The following is a 20,718-nucleotide window of genomic DNA, read 5'->3' as shown; positions in this document are numbered from 1 at the left end:
AGCTGCATAGACGTGAAGCTAGACTTGCCCTGATCATCAGTGCCTCCTCGTCAGTGCAGCCCCATCAGTGAAGAAAAAAAAATTACTATTTTGTAAAATTGTTTAACAAAAATGAGGAAAAAGTTTTTTTTTTATTTTTTACATTTGATTCGTTTTTTTATTTAGCAAAAAAAAAAAAAAAACCCAGTGGTAATTAAATACCACCAAAAGAAATCTCTGTCTCAAAAAAATTATACAAATGTCGTATGGGTACAGTGTTGCATGGTCGCGCAATTGTCATTCAAAGTGCAACACCGCTGAAAGCTGAAAATTGGCCTGGTCAGGAAAGGGGTGAAAGTGCCCAATAGGCACGTGGTTAAAAATAAAAGTTACACGTGGTCTAGCTCGTGGAGGAGGTGAACTACAGTATGTACAATGATGTCGAGGTCTCTGTATCACTGTATTCCTTATCTAAATAAAGAATTTACAAAAAAATGTAATAGAAGTTAAATAAATAAAACAAGCATAGATAAACAATTGCAAGATTTAGTAGTGTAAACCCCTGTGCTACCAAAAAAAATCTTAAAGTGAATATAAAAAATACTTACAAAAGAGAAGTATAAGTGCCTTCTGATTGTCTGTCAGCCACTGCTATACCACCCTCTGAAATATAATCCACCGCAGATCACTTTTCAGAGAGCAGTAAACAACACTTTGGTAGATAACAATATTTTCTTATCTATTCATTTAATTTGTTTGGTGCATTCCCTGTGTGTTCCCTTTGGCTCACACATAGCGTAAATAGCTTATTGATGAGTTTCCTTGTCGCCTTTGATAATCATATTTATTATAAGGTTTTGTGGTGTTTACATTGTTAGACACACGGCATGTGTTTCTGGGTGGGGTTTAATGAGCTGAACATGTTTAGCCTGTGACTGAGCAGCCACTATGGAAGTATGAGTAGTAGGTAAGACAATCTGAGTGGGATAACTGGTTTCTCTAGGTGTCTACATATAGGAGTGGCTCCACCAGACTTCTCTCATCCTGTGTCTGCGGGTCTATGTGGTAAGTACAGGAAAACATCTTGCTGTATTTCTTTTGCCTTTTTCGGGTCTTTGCTATGTGGAATGGCAGGGTTTTATTTTTCAGAATAGACCTGACTGGAAATGGTATCTTTAAACGGCTGATTTCTAGAGAGCAAAGTCCAGGGCTGACGCCTTTTTCCTGAGCGGATATATCAAGCACGTAAAGTCATTTCATCTGGTGTGATTAAAGGAAGCCTAACTAGAACAAGAAAAGTATTTAAACCAGATCTAAAAGTACAAAAAAATGAGTTGCTCGCTAAAATAAAGAGTATTTGTGTGATAGAGACTTTATGGCAGGAAATAGGCTGCATTATGTGAGCAAACCTATATTCATGCAATCACTTTGCAGTGTGTGTGTGTGCGCGCACACGCATAAATGGATATGAAACTTAGTAACACTGTCAAAGTAGATCAATAGTCAGACTTTTTATCAGAGTAAAACACTAAAAAGCATTGCTTGGTTACTGCGTTTTTGACTGCTGAAGTTCTAAGCGTCATCACAGGAGTCAAAGGCGATATATCTGATACCTACTCGATCGTTTAGACGCAGGATGAAACTGGAAAGTTAGGGTTACTGGTAACGACTGTCCTAGAGGCACCAAACATTTTGAAAAATGTAGTTGACGGACCCCAGTTTTGAGGAACCATGTTGTCTAGTGAACAAGCCTCCTGCCGTTTACTTAGCACTAAAAGCGGACTATTTGTCAGTAACCGGTTAGAATTAAGCCTAGGGATACGCTGGTGATGAAACCGCTAATGAGAGCTTGTTAGATGACGGTTATATCATTATCATTCCTTTGATTTTTAGCATTTCACAAAGAAGATGTCACAAGCAGCAGCAATGAGGTTTAACCAGTGTCCAAAATTCTTGGTACTGATAGATTTAACACTTAACCACTTAAGGACCGGACCAATATGCTGCTAAATGACCCAAGGGGTTTTTACAATTCGGCACTGCGTTGCTTTAACAGACAATTGCGCGGTCGTGCGACGTGGCTCCCAAACAAAATGTGCGTCCTTTTCTTTCCACAAATAGAGCTTTCTTATGGTGGTATTTGATCGCCTCTGCGATTTTTATTTTTTGCGCTATATACAAAAATAGAGCGACATTTTTAAAAAAAAAAACAATATTTTTTACTTTTTGTTATAAAAAAAATATCAAATAAACTAAATTTTAGTCAAACATTTAGGCCAAAATGTATTCAGCCACATGTCTTTAGTAAAAAAAAAATCGCAATAAAAAAAATAGCTACCTAGCGAGAACAGCGACACTAATACAGCGATCAGAAAAATGATTGCTTAGTGACACTGGCAATAGGGAGTGAAAGGGTTAACTAGGGCGGTGATCAAGGGGTTAAAACTTTATTTGGGGGAGTACGGGGGCTACCCTAAACCTAACACTAACTGCCTGTCACACTGACACTAAATGCAGTGATCAGTACATATATGATCACTGCATTCAGTGACACTGTGACAGGGGGGGTGGGGGGTTAATGTGCCTATGTGTAGTGTGTGTCAGTGTAGTGTTGTGCAGACTCACTGTGTGATGTGATCTCTCCTCAGCGGCGGTTGAAAATACCGCTGAGAGGAGAGATCACATCACTTCCCTCTTCCTGTGTTTACACAGGCAGAGGAAGTGACACACGGGGGAGCGCGCGGATTGGCTGGAAGCGATCCGGAGGGGGCGGACAAAACAAACAGCCGCCCCCTCATCTGGGATCGCTCGGACAGCCACGGGAACCGCCGCATGTACCGGGGGGGGGGGTCCTGATCGGACCCCCGACCCACGTCTAGGCAGGGACGTACAGGTACGTGGATGTGCCTGTCCGTGCCATTCTGCCGACGTAAATGTACATGCGGCGGTCCTTAAGTGGTTAATGACAGTCACCACATTAAAGTAGAACTATGGGCAAAACATTTTGGATAGAGTATTATAACCCCTGTCAGATCATTTATTTATTTTTTGCCACCTGTGTCCTGTTACGAAGATTTTACTTCCTGTCCCATTGCCAAACAGGAAGTCCCTTCAAATTGAGGGAATTTCTTGGGGACCAGAACTAGTGTCCCCATTGGAACAATTCCCCTTTATTACTTTTCTGGAGACAACCCAAAATATGGGATTTTCTTTCAATGATAATGGTTAACAGGATAAATAGAGAGGGTAACAGTTCTAAACAGGCGCACAGACAGCAATAAAAACTGACAAATGTTCTAATCCCTCTCCACTCCAATCCAAAACTAAAAAAAAAGTTTTGTCTTTTAGTTATACTTTTAAGAAGGTTTCTTTGTGCCCACCCTGAAGCCTGAAACCGTATGGCATGCTTTGTGTGGCTCTCAGGGATCCTGAAAGCAGCAATGCATTGAGCTCAGGTTCACACTGTGCTGCAGGAATGAAGCTGTGCGAGTTCAGCTGCTTTCTGCACAGATGTCAATGGAAATCTCACCCCAAAATCGCAAAAAGTAGTACAGAAACTACTTTTTGAAATCGGTGTGACGCCGCAAATGCGGTGTCTCACCGATTAGGATGGTTCCATTGCCGCCTATTTGACATGTGAAATCGCATGTCAAAACGCACCAATGTGAACGAGGGCTCAAGGCATCAAAAAAAAATATCTTTTACACTGACCACTAGTATTGGTAAATGGCTTGGTTTATTTCTTTCGCACTACCTTATTTTTTGTGCTGTGTATACTTTTCCCCCCCTATGTTTCTTTCATTCCCCTCTGCTGATTTTATTCATTTTTTTTTATAAACTTGCAGAGAGAAATATCAAATGTGGAAAAAGTAATTTTGTGTGAGCTTTAAGGAGTACAAATGTGTGGACGTTGATTTGTAAATGAGCGGTATTAGCCATGATATCTAGTTCACATCAGAACGCTGTGCAGGAAACCCGTGTTCCATGCCAGTTTCTCACATCGCACTGCCCTTGCAATTTGCAGTGGGTGTCAAAGTAACCGACGCTACAAATGCAAGGTCGCAGACCACTGCATTTGCCTGCACTGGATCGCATGGTAAAAAAATGCCATGTGATCCAGATTTCAGCCCATTCATTTTAAATCTGCACTGCATAGAGCTGTATGTGAATTGCACAGTGTTTCACATGTAATTTCTTGTGTGAATGGGCCCTTAAGTGGTAACCTTAATCTGATTTTTAAAACCTCAAGTATGTCCCAGTCTCTCCAACACGTTCAGTAGCAAGTGATTTGATTGCTAGTAGTAATTTATTGTTAAACAAATATTGATGTATGTTAATTGCTACAAGATGCTACTTGCATACCCGGTTTGCCAACCACCAGAAAATTTACTGACAGTTTGTAAAAATCTGTGATTTTTTTTTTTACAACTGCCAGTAAATATCAAAGGCTGATAATTTCATGCTGTGTTGACTTTTTAAGTGTAGATCAAGCAAATGACTTTGTATTAGGTATTGTCAGTGTTTCCATATCATGTTTATACTGTTCAAACTTCAAATATTCACTGTGTTAATTTTCAATAGGAGTTCTGTAATTTCTTAAGTTGCCAGTAAAAAATGTGCTCGCCAGTAAATTTTCCATGTTTGTCAGTAAAAAATGCTGCTGGAGGTTGGCAACCCTGCTACATACTACTCGTGTAGCTAATTCTACAGCCATTTGTTTCATCTGTCTAGTAATCAACTGCTTTTCCTAGCAACTAATTGCTAGAGATTGTATTTGCAAAATTGAGCTACTAATAATCTTTTGTGTAACTCTAATCTAATGATATGGCTGCTAGCAAGTGGTTAAATAGACTAGACGTATTTTTTGTTTTTGTTTTGCTAACTATCTCAAAAGTGTGCCTGGAGGGAGAGACTCCCTTGCATTGTTTTGTTTAGTGCCCTGCCCTTTTGCACGTCTCTCCTTTTTTTGCTAGCTTCAAACTCGGCTGCGTTGTAAAGGTGTTGTCTAGGCTTCTACTGTGTTGTACCCTTTAAAGTGGAACTTTTGCTTATCCGTCTCCCCCACCCCCCCTTTCTCCGGTGCTACATTTGGCACCTTTCTGGGGGAGAACAGGTACCTGTTTTTGACGGGTACCATTCCGTTCCCCAGTCTCCTGGAAGTTCGCCCCCCCCCCTCCTCCGCCGCCGGACCAATTACAAAGCGCAGTGCGCATGCGCAGTAGGGAGCCGGTTGTGAATCCAAAAGTTGGACTAACATTGTCTCATTGTTGGTAATTTTAGGGGAAGAAATGGTGCCCCATCATTGGAAGGAATAGAGCCTTGCAGTTGGTGTCAGTGGGAGCAATGGTGTCTCATTATTGGTGTCAGTGGGAAGAATAGTGCCCCATCATTGGGGTGATTGGTAGTAATAGTATCCTATTGTTGGTATCAGTTGCAGGAATTTTGTCCCACTGTTGTTGTAGAAGGAATAGTGCCTTGTATCTGTGGCAGGAATAGTGTCCCGGGGGCCTGATAAAGACAAGCAAAGGCCACATCCGGTCCTCGGGCTGCAGTTTAGAGACCACGGCTCTAGGACTTTCACACAGACTAAATAATATACACAGATTTGGGTTCTTTTTACCCATGAAATACAGCAGTATAAATGTTGTACTAACTTTAATGAAGAAAAATTATTATTTGCAAAAATGTTTAACATCTAAGAAAAACATCTTGTGATGTGTGGTGTTTTTTTATTTTATTTTTTTTATCAAGATTTCTTTAAATTTTTATATAGTAAAAAATCCAAAAACGAATGCGTAAATAACAATATTCAGCGAGTAGAAGCCAACATTAAAAAATGTGTCCCCACAAAACAGACTAAATATAATAAATGTGGTGCCATCTCAAACAAATGACAGTGCAATAATAAGATGGTCAAAATTACACATATGAAAAGGCTTAATTCAATCAAGTCCAAAACTGGGATCCAATCCAATCAGTAAAATCAGTCCAAAAAAGTGCAACATAGAGCATGTGCAAAGATTCCTCAAAATGTAAAGCTAAAAAAAAGCACATGTGCAGACAATATATTTCAATATTGAAAGTAGAAGTGAAGCAATCTTGTGCAGAAAAAACATACATTTTTAAAAGTGTAGTCCCACTTGCATCCACAATCCACCAGGAGTGTACCCCGCTTCTGGTAAATATAATGGTAATCTCTGCTCCTTTCTTCTTCGTTGGAGCACCAGGAAAAAGTGTAAGGCAGTAGTTGGGGATGGTAGATAAACAATAATATCCCACTGTGCCAAGTACATCCTCAGCCTCCCCCATTCTCCTCCCAATCAAGGGTCATATAAGATAAAGGAGATCTCCATAGTGCAGTAATTTTGTATAAAGACATTTTATGAAAAGCAGCAACTTGCATATAAAATCAGACAATTCAGCATCGATAATTCAAGGACTTCCAGTCTCGGCCACGTCCGGAAGTGACGTCACCTGGCTCCTCTCAATTCGTTGCATCAATGATCAAGTTTTTCAAAGGGACCTTGAGAGATTATATATATATATATATATAATGTGTGTGTGTGTATATATTGATTTGGTTTGTGCAAAAGTTTTAGCGTTTACAAAGATTGTGATATTTTTTATTTTACTAGTAATGGCGGTGATCAGTGACTTTTATAGCGGGACTGTGATATTGCGGCACACATTTGGGCATGGACTGACTCTTTTGACACTTTTTGACACTAATACGTGGATCAGTGCTAAAAAAATATTCATTGTCACTGTACTAATGACACTGGCTGGGCAGGGGGTTAACATCAGGGGCGATCAAAAGGTTAACTGTGTGCCTAACCAGTGTTTTTTAATATACTGTGGGAGGTGCTTTTACTAGGGGAAGAGATGGAATTTGATCCCTGCTTTAGGCTCGATTCACACCTATGCATGTTGCTTTTGAGCGTTTTTGCAGTGCTTTTTGCGGTGCTTGCTGCATTTTTTGACTTGCGTTTTTACCGCAATTTGCATTTTAATTTTTTTTTTTTTACATCAATTTAATATTTTTTACATTTCTTTTAACAACCAGCTATAAACAGGTTAAAAAAAAACGCAAATCGCAGTAAAAACGCGGTACTTGCGTTTTGGATGCGGGTCTATTGAATTCTATTACATGCAAAACGCTGCTTTTTTGCAGGAAAAAAAGTCCCCGACCTTTTCCAAAACCGCAGAGGCACAAAAAAGCATTGATGTGAACATGTTCCATAGGAACCCATGTTAAAAAATTTCCCTGCTTTTCTGCAAAATGCACCAAAAAACGCATTAGTGTGAATCGAGCCTAACAGGAAGCAAATCCCATCCCTTCCCTCCTGTCAGAACGGCGATCTGTCTTGTCTACATAGACAGACTGCCATTCTGCCTCTCTGCCTAATGATTGGCGCGTGCTGGTGGACATAGAGTCCATGGTATCTGCCGATTGGCTCCCGCTGTGATTACATACAGCGGGAGCCTTTCGTCGGTGCGCATGCACGTCCCCTACCCAGAAGAGTCGGATCACATGTACAGTAAGGGGAAAAAATATTTGATCCCCTGCTGATTTTGTACATTTGCCCACTCTATAATTTTAATGGGAGGTTTATTTTAACAGTAAGAGACAGAATAACAAAAAATATCCAGAAAAATGCATTTAAAAAAGTTATAAATTGATTTGCATTTTAATGAGTGAAATAAATATTTGACCCCTTCACAAAACATGACTTGGTGGCAAAACCCTTGTTGGCAATCAGCGGTCAGACGTTTTCTTTTAGTTGGCTACCAAGTTTGCCCACATCTCAGGAGGGAGTTTTTTCCCCACTACTATTTGCAGACCCTCTCCAAGTCATTAATGTTTCGAGGCTGACGCTGATGTTTGGTAACTCGAACCTTCAGCCCCCTCCACATTTTCTGTGGGATTAGTGCCGGTGACTTGTCGGTATGGTTCCCCTATCGAGATGGTTCCTGTAAGGACTGCGCAGGCGCAATCCTTGCCAACGGAAATCTCCGAACCTCGGCCGGCATCCAGGCTCATTCCTTTACATCCCTGTGGATTGGAGGATGTAAAAAAAAAAAAAAAGGAGCCAGGAGGCCGAGCGAGAGTAGCGAGCCATCCGAGCGAAGCGAGGCCGACTGGCCACTTACCTCAAATTCCACGTCGCCCTGGAGGTTCGGTGATTTCCGTCGGCAAGGATTGCGCCTGTGCAATCCTTACAGGAACCATATCGATAGCAGGAACCATATCGTCAGATCACCGGTACACACTACAGCAACATGAAAGTTGGCACGACTTTGCGATGCAACTTTGAGTCACCTCCAGGACAGGCAACTAAACAATAATCGGCTCTGTGGGAGGGAGGGGTTTGCCTGAGAAAATTATTTTCTCTTTCTGTAAAGTTGCTTCATTTAAAACACTGATCCGACTTTGGAGGCAACTTCCATTGAAATCAATGGGTACAAGTTGCCTAGAAGTCGCCTTGAAGTAGTACAGAAACCTTTTCTGAAGTCGGAGCGACTTTAGTAGTGTACATTAAGACGCCTCTAATTCACTTTAATTTCTCATGTGGGGCGACACAAGTCAGATCCCAAGTCGCGGTAGTGTGAACGGGCACTCACGGCCTGAAAAATACCTAGGCCACTCCAGGACCTTAATGTGCTTCTTCTTGAGCCATTACAATGTTGCCTTGGCTGTGTGTTTTGGGTCATTGTCATGCTGGAATGTCCTGGCTGAGGAAAGGAGGTTCTCACCCAAGATTTTACAGTACATGGCCCCATCTATTGTCCCTTTTGATGCAGTGAAGTTGTCCTGTCCCCTTGGCAAAAGAACACCGCCAAAGCATAATGTTTCTATCTCCATGTTTTATGGTGGGAATGGTGATCTTGGGGGGCCATAGGCAGCATTCCTCCTCCTCCCCCAAACACGCTAAGTTGAGTTGATGCCAAAGAGCTTGATTTTGGTCTCAACCTACCACATCACTTTCACCCAGTTCTCTGAATCATTTAGATGTTCATTAGTACACTTCAGATGGGCCTGTACATGTGCTTTCTTGAGCAGGGGGACCTTGGAGGCAGTGCAGGATTCAGTCCTTCACAGCGTGTTAACAATTTGTTTTCTTGGTGACTATGGTCCCAGCTGCCTTGAGATCATTGAAACGATTCTCCTGTGTAGTTCTGGGCTGATTCCTCACCGTTCTCATGATCATTGAAACTCCACGAGGTGAGATCTTTCATTGAGCCCCAGACAGAGGGAGATTGACAGTTTATTTGTGTTTTATTTCCTTTGGGAAAAATCGCACCAACTGTTGTCAATCTCTCACCAAGCTGCTTGGTGAAGGTCTTGTAGCCCATTCCAGCCTTGTGTAGGTCTACAATCTTGTCCCTGACATCATTGAACAGCTCTTTGGTCTTGGCCATGGTGGAGCGATTGGAATCTGCCTCTGTGAACAGGTGTCTTTCACACAGGTAACAAGCTGAGATTATGACCACTCCCTTTAGGCTGGGTTCACACTTGTCCTACAACGGTCCTACATTGGGAGCTCATGTAGCATGACGTGTGAAAATCAATGTTTCCCTATGAAAGCCGTCTTAACTGGTCTGACACAAGTCGGTCCGACTTTGAAACTACTCCCTGTACTACTTTGGTCCTACTTTGATCCTACATCAGCCCATTGAATATCATTAAAGTAGGATCAAAGTAGGAGCCTTGTCCTAACCATCCGACTTTTGACATCCGACTTGTGATTACAGCAGCAGTAAAAGGAATTTATCTCACTCTGGGATTGTTTTGATTGGTCAAAGAACAAGTCAGACTATCACAAAGTCGGATCAAAGTAGTATCCTGTTCATGAAAGTAGGATGGATGTAGGACCAATGTAGGATCAATGTAGGACCAATGTAGGATCAGTGTAGGACCAATGTAGCAGAGCAAAGTAGGATCAAAGTAGTGTAGTAGTGTGAACTCAGGCTGGGTTCACACTACTACACTACTTTCATCCTACTTTGCTCTGTGTTCAATGTTTCCCTATGAGAGCGTCTTGTAGCGTCCTACACAAGTCGGTCCGACTTTGAATGCTCCCTGTACTACTTTTGGTCCTACATTGATCCTACTTTAGGCCCATTGAATATCATTGAAGTCGGACCAAAGTAGTATCCTGTTCATGAAAGTAGGATGGATGTAGGACCAATGTAGGATAAATGTAGGACCAATGTAGCAGAGCAAAGTAGGATGAAAGTAGTGTAGTAGTGTGAACCCAGCCCGAGGCTGGGTTCACACTACTTTCATCCTACTTTGCTCTGCTACATTGGTCCTACATTTATCCTACATTGGTCCTACATCCATCCTACTTTCATGAACAGCATACTACTTTGGTCCGACTTCAATGATATTCAATGGGCCTGAAGTAGGATCAATGTAGGACCAAAAGTAGTACAGGGAGCATTTTCAAAGTCGGACCGACTTGTGTAGGACCAGTTAAGACAGCTCTCATAGGGAAACATTGATTTTCACACGTCATGCTACATGAGGCTCCCAATGTAGGACCGTTTGTCGGACAAGTGTGAACCCAGCCTCAGGCTGGGTTCACACTACTACACTACTTTCATCCTACTTTGCTCTGCTACATTGGTCCTACATTTATCCTACATTGGTCCTACATCCATCCTACTTTCATGAACAGGATACTACTTTGGTCCGACTTCAATGATATTCAATAGGCCTGAAGTAGGATCAATGTAGGACCAAAAGTAGTACAGGGAGCATTTTCAAAGTCGGACCGACTTGTGTAGGACGCTACAAGACGCTCTCATAGGGAAACATTGAACACAGAGCAAAGTAGGATGAAAGTAGTGTAGTAGTGTGAACCCAGCCTTAAGCCCACATTCACATTGGACAGATTTTAGCAAGCGTTTTGACATGTCAAATCGCATGCCAAATCGGCAGCTATTGCTGGCAATGACCGAATCGGAGCAGTGCCACACAGATTTCCAAAAGTAGTTTCTGTACTAATTTTTGGGGGCGATTTGAATAGACACCTGTGCAGGAACCCACACAGATGTCGGTTAAATCGCCCCTGAAGTCAGACTACATTGCCGATTTTTGAAATCATGAGAGTTCAGCTGAACTTGCACGATTTCAAACCCGCATTAGTGTGAACCTGGGCTTGGAGAGTGCTCAGCTTGTTACCTGTATAAAAGACACCTGGGAGCCAGAAATCTTGCTGATTGATAGGGCATCAAATACTTATTTCACTCATTTAAAATGCAAATTGATTTTCTAACTTTTTTGAACTGCGTTTTTCGGGATTTTTTTTGTTGTTGTTCTGTCTCTCACTGTTAAAGTGGTTGTAAACCCACTATTTGGACTTTTACCTACAGGTAAGCCTACAACATGGCTTACCTGTAGGTAAGGATAATATCTCCTAAACCTGCACGGTTTAGGAGATATTACCCCCGCAATGCGGGCGGCGCATGCGCAGGGGGGACTCCACGGCTGAAGGACCGGCATCGCCGGACCCTGCCGATTTTAAATCTCCCGCGCGCACGCGCGGGAGTGACGTCATCGCCGCTCCAGCCAATCACAGCGCTGGAGCGGCGATACCCGGAAGACACGCCGGAGCAAGATGACATCCTGCTCGGCGTGGACCAGGTAAGTGGTACACACCTCGTTCCGAGGTAAGTATTTCATAATAGGCTAGTATGCGATGCATACTAGCCTATTATGCCTTTTGCATTGCAGGTTTGGGGGGAAAAAAAAAAAGTTTATGCGGTTTACAACCGCTTTAAAATAAACCTACCATTTAAATTCTAGACTGATCATTTCTTGGTCAGTGGGCAAACGTACAAAATAATCAGGGGATCAAATATTTTTTTTTCCCTCGCTGTACATATGTGATCCAGCACAGACGTGCCGCCCTGTAGCAATAAGCGGCTATAGGGTGGACCTTAAGTGGTTAAAGAATAATGGTGCATTAAAACAAAGTGCCCTTATCCCCTCTTCCCCCCTAACCGTACCCACCCTCAACCTCCAGACGCACACTTGCCTTGATCCAATGGCCACGGTTCCTTTATTTGATAAAAGTCTAGTAGTGCAAGTGTTTACACTCCTAAAGCTTTCTATGGGACCATCTCCAGCCTCAAGACAGTCGATGGCAGTGGTTCTCAACATCAGTTCTCAAGTACCCCCCCCCCAACGATCCCCATGTTTTCAGGTTTTCCTTTACTTTGCTGCTTTAAATCAATATCAATGACCTGGTATTGGAGCGCTATTTAATCTAAGGGAAGTTCCCAAAACATGGCCCGTTTGGGGGTACTTGAGGACTGAGGTTGAGAACCAATGGTCACTAATGCGCATGTACGGCTAGGACAGTGAAGTCTTGTGCCACTGAATGCAAACAAAAAGTGGAAGAGTGGCCACTGGACTGAGGCAAGTATATATATTTGGTTGGGGGTGTTGGTGAGGTTATGTCAGAGGAAGGGGGTAAAAGAAGATAAATAGATTTTGTTTTAAGGTACCCTTCTCCTCTAATGGGGTGGTTCATCTTTACCAAAAACTGCTTCTGCAGCTAAGGGGCATCTGTAGACTGTGACCAAATTTGAAAAATGGCTTTGTTGTAGGTGTAAGCTATTTTTGTACTTCGTAAAGCATGGTGTTGCGGTTCATCTTCACCATTACAGGAGCAAACTCTCAAATGCTAAAGCCCAGAGCTACTGCATCGGGGGAGAGAAACTGGTGGTGAAGGTGAACAGTAACACTGGGTGTCTCTTGGAAACCTCCTAGAATCTTTTAAAGCAGACCTTTACTTCCTCAATCAACACAGGCTATTTTTAATCTTTATGTTGCTAGCATTAGTGAATAGATAGGGAAGTGTATCATATTGTTTTAAAGCAGGGGTCTCCATACTTTTCAAGCAAAGGGCCAGTTTACGGTCTTTCAGACTTCAGGGGAGCCGGATGGAGTAGAAAATGCCCCAGGGCCGAGCATCAGTGAGAATAAACATGGCCCCAGTGCTGGTGGGCAGGAGGAAGAGGAATAGTGCTCCATCATTGCTATTAGTCTAAGAAATAGTGCCCCATCGTTGGTGCCATTGAAAGGAATAGTGCCTCATATCATTGGAAGCAATATTGCCCCAAGGGCCGGATGAAGGCTAGCAAAGGGCCACCTCTAGCCCTCGGGCCGCAGTTTGGAGACCCCTGTTTTAAAGGGATTGCAAAGACTCATGGTTTTTAACCTTAAAGGGGTTGTAATGGTTAAATAAAAAAACAAACAAACATGTCATACTTGTCTCCAGGGCCGCTGATAGGCTGTACGGGGTCCCATGATTTCTATCTGGTGGGGCCCCCTTCGCAGTCCCACCCTCAACTTCGCCCCTGGCCCCTCCCCTCCTTGAAACAAAGTGCAGGAACAGGCTGTATGAAGTACATATATGTGATCCAGTCTGCCCGTGCCACCTTGCTGCAGTAAATGTACTGAGGGTGGGCAGCAAGCAGTTAAAAGGAAAAGGTTGGGTCTGTTCTGAGCCTCCCATCACTACTATAGAGCGATGGATCTAAACCAGGCGTCTCAAACTGGCGGCCCTCCAGCTGTTGCAAAACTACAAGTCCAATGAGGCATTGCAAGAATGACAGTTACCAGCATGACTCCCACAGGCAGAGGCATGATGGGACTTGTAGTTTTACAACAGCTGGAGGGCCACCAGTTTGAGACCCTTGATCTAAACGGACCTGTGTCCATTTACACCTGCCTACCTCTAATCCGATCTGCTTAAAGTGGAGATTCCACCAAAAATCTAAAAAAAAAAAAGTTTTTTTTTTTTTTTTTTACTCACCCTAAATAGCTGTTGCAATGCAAGTGCCGAATCTGCCTCTTCATCCACCGCGGTGGATTCTCTTCCTCCTCCTACACTGGGTGTCTTCTTGTGAATGGGGCACGCTGCATTCTGGGAACTGTGTGTCCCCCAGAAAGCAGCCGGCCCATTCATAAAGCGCCGCGCTGCTCACGCATACGCAGTAGCGCTTCACTGCCTGTTTCCCTTACTGTGGATGGCGGCGCTTGGAGCTGCTTGGATCAAGGATCGGCCTCGGCGGGGGCAGACATCGCTTGTGACTAGGACGGGTAAGTGTCCTTATTAAAAGTCAGCAGCTACAGTGTTAGTAGCTGCTGACTTTTAATTTTTTTATTTTTTTTTGTAATGGAACATCCGCTTTAACAAAACGGAAAGGGATGTATTCCCTCTGCCTAGATCGGATTGGAAGGCAGTCGGGTGTAAGTGGACAGCTAGTTTGTTTACACCAACCTCCCTTAGAGTAGAGTGGGCTGTGTTCATGTCTGCTCTGCATAAGCTGAGTGGACATGGACCTGTCAGCCCACTCATCTCAGTGGGGGAGCAGTGGACAGATTCCCCGCTGAACAAGCAGATTCTACTCAGTGTGAAAGCCTTCATCGCAAACAGCAACACAGGGAGCTTAAAATCATCAGCATTATAACACTCAGGCACACTCTATCATGGTTGGCACTGTTACAGTGTGTTACATGACATGGCTTTTGGGTGCTGACCTTGTTAACTTATGACCAATAAGCTACAAAATCGGCACCCAACAGCCATGTCATGTAACACACTGTGAGAGAGAACCTGCTGTCTGCGTGTGTTATACATGGTGATATGGATGGTGACATTTAAGGAATGTAGAGTGCACTGCAGTATATCGTTATATTCACCCACCCCCTGCAGGAGCCACGAATTCTGGCTTCCTCCTCTGCCTCTGGACCCTGTCAGCTGCCTGCCTCTGCCCGCCTCACACTCCCTGTCTCTTACGGGAGGGGGAGCTGAACAGACGAAGATCACTCGGCAGGAAGGAAACGAGCAAACGCATCGGCAGGCTGATGGCTAATACTTTAACCACTTCCCGACGGCCGTACGACTTTGTACGGCCGCAGCGTGGCTCTACATCTCTGGGAGGCCGTGTTTTTATGGCCTGCGCGTGCAGCCAGCGGCGCGCGCGCGTCCGGCGGAGGCGTGCGCGCGCTCGCCGCATCGCTGAGATGCCGATGCGAGTGCCTGGCGGCCGCGATGTCAGCCAGGGACTCGCGATCGGCGGCTACAGGGACAAGACATGGAGCTCTGTGTGTAAACACAGAGCTCCACGTCCTGTCAGGGGAGAGAGGAGACCGATCTGTGTCCCTTGTACATAGGGACACGGCATCGGTCACCTCCCCCAGTCACCCCCCTTCCCCCACAGTTAGTAACACAATTCAGGGTACACATTAACCCCTTCCTCACCCCCTAGTGTTAACCCCTTCAATGCCAGTCACATTTATACAGTAATTAGTGCATATTTATTGCACTGATCGCTGTATAAATGTGAATGGCGCCAAAAATGTGTCAAAAGTGTCCGATGTCTCCGCCATAATGTCGCAGTCACGAAAAAAAATGCTGATCGCCGCCATTAGTAGTAAAAAAAAATAATAAAAAATAATAATTCTGTCCCCTATTTTGTAAGCGCAATAACTTTTGCGCAAACCAGACGCTTCTTGCGATTTTTTAATTTTTTTTTAACAAAAATATGTAGAACAATACGTATCCCCTAGACTGAGAAAAAAATTATTTTTTTAAAAAAAATTGGGCAATTTATTATAGTAACAAGTAAAAAATATTGTTTTTTTTTCAAAATTGTCGCTCTATTTTTGTTTATAGCGCAAAAAATAAAAACCGCAGAGGTGATCAAATACCACCAAAATAAAGCTCTATTTGTGGGGAAAAAGGACGTCAATTTTGTTTGGGAGCCACGTCGCATGACCGCGCAATTGTCAGTTAAAGCGACGCAGTGCCGGAAGCTGAAATTTCACCTGGTCAGGAAGGGGTATATGTGCCCAGTAAGGAAGTGGTTAAGCAGTGCGCATGCGCCCGAATGTGAGAAAAAAGTCCCTCCACTCCCACATGAGAGAAAAGGGGCCCAGAAGATCATAACAATTTTACACCCCCCTAAGTTAATGGGAGCGGCTTAGCGGGGGTGTAATTCAGCGGGTTTTTTTTTGTTTTTTTTTTATCTGTGAGGCTGCCTGGGCCCCCTTTGCAGAGCTGAGGACGTCGGGCCCGGTACAACAGGGCTGGTTGTACTGGTCTATCAGCGGCCCTGCTTGCCTCCACTGTGCAGTTTGTTTTGCACAGAGTGGCTCCCAATCCTCGTCTTCGCGGCTGTCCCCTTCTGGGATGCACTCTCCCAAGGGGGTGAGCTTGCGGGCGCACTCCCATGTGATACACTTGGCGGCTATGGCCTCCACTGTATCAATCGGCCCTGCCCCCTGGTGCGCCGCGTCATTGATTTGATTAACAGCAACTGGAGCCAATGGCTGCGCTGCTATCAATCTCCAATCAAGAACCACCTCAAGCTGGGGCAAACCATCAAGGCCTCACGCCCGTGGAGTTTTGTGGCTCAGGTAAGTAAAACGGGGGGGCCTGAGAGTGCAAGGTGTTTTTTCACCTTAATGTATGCATTAAGGTGAAAAAACACAAAGCTTTACAACCTCTTTAATGCATATGCATTAAGGTGAAAAAAACATCTATGCTGCAGTTGCCCCCCAGACCCCCCCTTTTTCTTGCCTGAACCTATTTGTTATAGTGACGTGCACAAGCTTATAATCTCCAACCGCTGTCTCTATAATAATTTCTTTAGTTGCTTCCTGGTTTCCAGGCCTAGGAAAATTATTTCCTACATCACAGGAGTCTTCAGTAAGGGTTTTCCCAGTGAAGCACACCCTCCTGCCTACATGCCTGAGCTAAGGGCAGTTGGATTCCAGAAAGTAAATGGTACATGAATCATCTGTGTTTGCCTAAGATGGCAGCAGACTGAAATGCTAGGGGGGCATTTTACAAAGTGAGTTCTCCACAAAATAAAGCATGGAGGGATGTTTGAGTTTGTTTTGAATATTAAAAATGAATTAAATGGCATTTTTAGATTTGTGGTGCTCGGATGCAGTGTAGTGCTGTTTTAAGTCAGCCTTCATCAGGTATGTAAATTGCCTACACCTATAGCAAGGGAATTTTTCAAGTTTGGACAAAGCTGCTTGTTTTGATCTACAAGTGTCCCTTATATGCATAGACTGGTTTTTGGTATATGTGAACTAAAGGTGGCCATAGATGGTCCGATTTTCTTCCCAGCAACCACGGGTTGCACAAAGTAAAGTCACTTTTGGTTTCCCCATCAACAGTCAGTGATGGTGGAATCCCTCCTACGAAGCTATTGTGGACACTGGCAATAATCACATGAAAATCCGACAGGCTGGTTTTATTCAGCCTGCCAATACGTGGTCCCTGCTGAACCGGCCGAGATTCAATTCTGTCTATGGCCAGCGCTGCCCTGCATACTAGCTCATTATGCCTTTGCCTTGCAGGGTGTTTTTTTTTTTGAGTGGGGGAGGAAACACGTTGATCAGTGTATGTCTAGGTTTAAGATTACTGTTCAAAGTAGATGTGATTACAAGTTGAAACCTGCGTCATCAAGGCATCTCAAGTATGTAAACGAGGTATAAATAGCATAGGAAGGACAAGTTTACAAGGAAGTTGTGTTAAATTGTTATTATTTAAGTGACAAAGTGTAAAATATGTTTCATTTAGGACGGGAAAACATTGCTTGTAACACACACACACACACACACACACACACACACACACACACACACACACGCGCTACTTGAACATTAGTGGAAAAATCAATATATTCCTTTCTCTGAAATACACGTTCTACTTCAGACAAGTCCTTTAACCTGGGGTTAGGCCCCATGCACACAAGACGCTGGTAAACGCGTGTTCAGAGGCATTTGGACAGCTTTTATAGGCGTTCTTAAAGTTGACCTATTTTTTTTTACATTCGAAATCTAAAAAATTATGGCAAATGATGAAAAACCATTAAAAAACCTGTAATTGGGGGCGTGACCGGAAGCCAGCCTGGAAGGAAGCATCCCCTGAGAGCTCCTCTCCAGCCCGCAGCTTACAGGCAAAAAACCGGGGGTAATCGCCGCCATCCATGGGCGGATCGCGGACCACCAGATCCAGCAAGACAAGGGGATCGTCCCAACCCCCGCCAGGCTCCGCTGCGACCCTCAAGGACTACTTTAAACCGCCCGACATGCCGCCGGGCGGAGGAGACAAGATGGCGCCGGACGCGGCCACCAACAGAACGGAGGTCTCTCCGCCTCGCTCCCTCCTGCCTCACCATCCGGAGCCATCCCCGACGCGAGGGCAGTCCACCGCTCCATCCCTGAGCCAGGATGGCTCGCAGCCGTGGGTGAGTGAATCTGTGCACCCCCACCCCCCCGCAGCGGACCACGAGTCACAGGCCCCAGCCCTCACTGCCTCTCTGGAGCGGGACACGCAATGCACAGGGGCCTTCCCCCGCCTGCTACGAACGGCCCCGGACCCCGAACAGCACGGCGGATCACAGCTCTCCCCCTCCTTCACGCTTGAGGAGGATTTTCCGGCCCTGCAGGCCTCCGCATGCTCCCAGGCCTCCATGGGCCTTCCAGAACGCAGCAGCTCCTCTGCTACTACTAGGCCGGGTTCCACCTCCCCGGCAGCTCAGAGACAGACCCAAACACCTACTCACCTGGAGCCTGGGGTTCAGCTGGGGATCTCTCCCCCCTCATATGCCTCCATGACCAGCACCAGCGCTCCCTGGCACGGGAGGGCCCACACCCCACCCGGGGATCAGGCTGAGGCCTGGTCCAACCCATGGGAATTACCCCAGCAACCCCCCCGAGAGGCTAGACAGCACAGGGACCCAGCTTCCGCTCGCCACCTATCCCCCACTGACCCACTACAGCCCACCTATGATGCCAGGGGACCCCCCTACCACCCCCCCCCACCATGGCAGTCCTACTTGCAAGCCATCCCCACTAAAGATGATTTCAAACAGCTTGTGGAGGACGTTAAGGCGACATGCCGCGCTGAAATTCAAGTCCTCCAAACGGGCCTCAAACATTTGAACGACAGAATGGAAATGGCAGAGGAGGAGATCCAAGAGACTAAACTAGCAGTACATCGCACCCAGACTCAGGCGTCAGACCACCGTCTCATGTTAAGGGACATGCAGCGGCATGTTGAAGACCTGGACAACAGGGGGCGCCGCAACAACATCCGCATACGCGGCCTCCCTGAGGCAGACGGGGCAGAAGATCTGCAGCTCACCCTTCAGAATTTATTTAACGAAATATTGGGGGAACCAACAGACAAGACCATTGAGATGGACAGAGCCCACCGAGCCCTTAAACCAAAGGGCCCAGCCTCCAAACCACGGGACGTCATATGCCGCATAAACTCCTACCCGCTGAAGGAAAACATAATGCGCAAAGCCCGTCCCATGCGCAACCTCCGCTTTGACAACAACCCTCTACAGCTCTACCCGGATCTATCTTGGATCACATTGCAGAAACGACGCCTACTACAACCCCTGCTCCGCACCTTGCAAGACAAGGACATTGTGTACCGATGGGGCTTCCCCTTTAGCCTGTCCGCCAACCACCAGGGGACCTCAGCCACCCTACGCTACCCAGAAGACCTGGATGACTTCTGCAAAACTCTGGACATTCCCGTCCCCCGGCTACCGGATTGGGACCTCGTGGCCACACCGCCCCCCCCACCAGTAGTCTGGCAGAGAGTCCCGCCGCCTAAACGTCCCAGGGGCCGGGATCCTGCCCGCAACTCCCCCAGGCACAAGCACTCCTAAGTTGGTCGCCCCGGCCACGAAATTCGCCTCGAACACTGCTGGAGACTCTCCGGTCCTGTTGCTGTTTTTGGACTTTTGCTTTTTTCTGTGCTCTTATCCCACCATTCACCCCCGGTTGCCCTAGCCTTACCCCTACGCCACACATCGGGCCTATCTCGGATGAGAAGTCGAAGAGGCTGTCCTTTTGATCACGGACCCCCCCATGGCTGATAGCCTAAGAGTTCCTATTCCCCTAACCCCCACAGTGGAGTTCCTCCACGCCACCCCCCTGCCCCCCCGACCTATGCCTTCGGACTTTTTGGTCGGGAGGTCCTTAAGGAACTGTTGGGACCTGAGGGCCCTCGGGCCATTCGGGCCCCCATTGTTGATTGTTGAAGTGTTATGTTTTGTCTTTGTTCTCACTCTTTTCTCTCTTTTCAGACACCTATCTCTCCTCTCCCGTGCAGGCAGCACCCGACAGCACGCCTTGGTTGCTGTCGTCCCGGCGGTCTCCCCACTCGCCCTCCCAGAACCAGATGCAGCTCGACCAACTCCAGCTAAGTACAAACCACGATCTCTCCACCCACAGTATGGCTAAGTTGCTATCTCTAAACGTACACGGGCTTAACTCTAACAGAAAACGTCACCTAGCACTTAGGGAATTCAGGCAAACAGGGGCAGAGATTATAATGGTACAGGAGTCGCACTTTTCCAAGGGCGATTCCTTTACCTTTGCATCCAGGTATTTCCCCTTAATATACCAGGCCTTCAGTCCACGCAAACGGGCAGGGGTTGCAATCCTGATCAAACGGGGCACTCCCTTCACTTGCACAGACTCCTACATCGACCCCCTGGGCCACTTCATCATTCTGAGGGGGACATGGCACTCTCGAGACATAACTTTATGCACCTTGTATGCCCCCAACGCACATCAGCATAGATTTCTAAGCCGGGTTCTGACCCGCCTGGCTAAATCCCCCCATGACCTACTGGTAGTGGGGGGGGACTTCAACTTGCCCCATTCGGCGACCTGGGACC

General features: G+C 45.6%; 1 protein-coding gene across 2 annotated transcripts in view; it reads left to right on the top strand.

Moving 5' to 3' along the window:
* The first annotated feature begins 914 nt into the window (after positions 1-914).
* The window catches only part of LOC120926855 (cell cycle control protein 50B-like), a 55,570-nt gene continuing 35,766 nt past the window's right edge, over positions 915-20,718 (top strand). Inside the window, exon 1 of one of the 2 annotated variants that reach the window (XM_040337122.1) lies at positions 915-1,044. The gene's annotated coding sequence lies outside the window, so the exon portion shown is untranslated. Of the gene's footprint in view, positions 1,045-1,064; positions 1,273-20,718 lie in introns of those variants that run through there. The other variant, XM_040337121.1, reaches the window with a different exon arrangement.

The sequence above is a fragment of the Rana temporaria genome, chromosome 2, assembly GCF_905171775.1.
Source record: "Rana temporaria chromosome 2, aRanTem1.1, whole genome shotgun sequence".
In the NCBI taxonomy this organism is placed as follows: domain Eukaryota; kingdom Metazoa; phylum Chordata; class Amphibia; order Anura; family Ranidae; genus Rana; species Rana temporaria.
The sequence above is the reverse complement of the archived record's forward strand: the minus strand, read 5'-3'. Positions and strand labels throughout refer to the sequence as shown.